General features: G+C 42.2%; 1 long non-coding RNA gene across 1 annotated transcript in view; it reads left to right on the top strand.

Moving 5' to 3' along the window:
• Positions 1-579: 579 nt before the first annotated feature.
• The window catches only part of LOC108502807, a 10801-nt gene continuing 9481 nt past the window's right edge, over positions 580-1899 (top strand). Inside the window, exon 1 of the long non-coding RNA XR_001876634.1 lies at positions 580-711. This is a non-coding gene — a long non-coding RNA (uncharacterized LOC108502807). The remainder of the gene's footprint in view (positions 712-1899) is intronic.

The following is a 1899-nucleotide window of genomic DNA, read 5'->3' as shown; positions in this document are numbered from 1 at the left end:
AATATTTCAGATTCTTCTGAAGTGTTCTGTTTGGAATTTACTCACCTGACAATCTTCAGTTATTGGGCTGAATTGCTATATGATTCTCGACAAATGTCAAGATGCAGATCTGAGGGAAGTGGTGTGTCCTTTCAACACTTTAAAAAAACATAATTATTCTCTGCACAACTGCAAAGTAACAGTGCAGGCCATAATTCTCCTGTTTTCAGAGGCAGGGCAATTATGATCAGTGAGCAGCCCCACAGAGCATATTGCTGCTAAACAGAGCATATTGCTGCCAAACAATATTCTTTGGCCCAGCTTCTAGGTCTTCGTAATTTGTTAAAAATGTTTTTATCCTTTAGTGGGTTTTCTTCCAACAATCCTCGGATATGTTGGAAATTTCTGCCATTGAGTTTAGTTTCACAATTGCGTGTCAGCATTGACTCAGCTGCACTCCTGCTACAACACTCCCTAATATAATTTTAGCTTTATGTGGAAGGTGAAAGATTTTATCGCATTCACTGAACGTCAGTTGTTCTGGAGCCACTGGGACAGGAGCTGAAAGATCACACAGAGTGTAACAACCCTCCGTGCAGCAGCAGGCAGGACATGAACTTGTTTATACATGCAGGATTAGTTAGTGGTGATTGTGGTCAGCTCTTCTTTTTCATGTGTAGGTAAATGATTGGTCATAGGAAAGAGCAGTGAATTTACTTCCATTTGCTACAGGTAGGAGAAAACTAAATGTTATTTAAAAGTAGATCTGATAATCTGAATGTCTCTGTGTGACAACTGATATGCGTTTTACATAACATGGTGGTTTTGGGCATATATAAAATATGTATTTGATAAGAATTTTCTGAAAGTAAATATTTAGCCAACTTCTGAGTTTAGAAATTTTGGATCTTAAATTTTAAAATTCCCTTCTAGGATGTTTTAGAAAGAAGTTTCAGCTAAATTTATTTCTCAGTGACGGTTCTTGCCCTTCTTGGGTTTTCCTTTTTTCCCTACCTCCCCCGTCCCCCAGCTCTTTCTTGATGGGATGGCCTGATATGTTCCTTGCCAAGTTTACAAAACAGGGGAATGAGCAGCTTGTAACCATTTACCAAAACTTGTATTTCTGACTGCAGTAACTTTCAGAAGCTGACTTTTCTTCTAGCTTGTTTATTTTTATTTTGCTCTTCAGAAGTCTGGAGCTAAGTGCAACATATCAGCAATATTCTCTTTCCAGCTGTTGATTTAGGCAGTGTGACAAAGGAAGGGCCATAGTACCAATGTTTTACCCTCCTAATGTGCTTTTTCCCAAATACTGCCTAAAGATTGTGTTTATCTTTCGTGTTGATGCACATGAAGGAAAGGAAAAGAGCAAACAAAACGTAAGCAGCTCCTGGGTAAGTGCTCTCACCCCATTATTAAAACCGAACAAAACAAACAAACATTTGAATTTGCAGTTGCAGAGCCAGAAGGTAGTTTTTGAGGAGTAATGGGGGTTATGTGAGGCAGACAGGGATCCACCTGAGCCTCAGATGGGTTAATCCTGGTTTCTTCAAGGGTCTCCCTAGGAGTTAGGGTCTTGAGGGGAAGCTGTGTGGGGACACTGAGGGCACTTGGTGTGTTCAGCTGATGAGAAGACTGAGGAGAGACCTCACTGCAGTTCCAACTGCCTGGGCAGGGGCAGAGGAGGGGCAGGGACTGAGCTCTGCTCTGGGGGGACCAGGGACAGCACCCAGGGAAGGGCTGGAGCTGTGTCAGGGCAGGGATTGTTGGCTTGTCCTGAGCCGGACCAGGAGTTGGACTTGCACAATCCCTGCAGGTCCCTTCCAACTCAGCATATTCTGTGATTCTGTGAATGGAAACTCATCTTCAGGAATGCCATGATCAAGATAGAATCAAACCCAGGTATTCTTTACAAAAGGA

The sequence above is a fragment of the Lepidothrix coronata genome, unplaced genomic scaffold (assembly GCF_001604755.1).
Source record: "Lepidothrix coronata isolate B3197 unplaced genomic scaffold, Lepidothrix_coronata-1.0 Scaffold124, whole genome shotgun sequence".
Classification (NCBI taxonomy): Eukaryota; Metazoa; Chordata; class Aves; order Passeriformes; family Pipridae; genus Lepidothrix; species Lepidothrix coronata.
The sequence above is the reverse complement of the archived record's forward strand: the minus strand, read 5'-3'. Positions and strand labels throughout refer to the sequence as shown.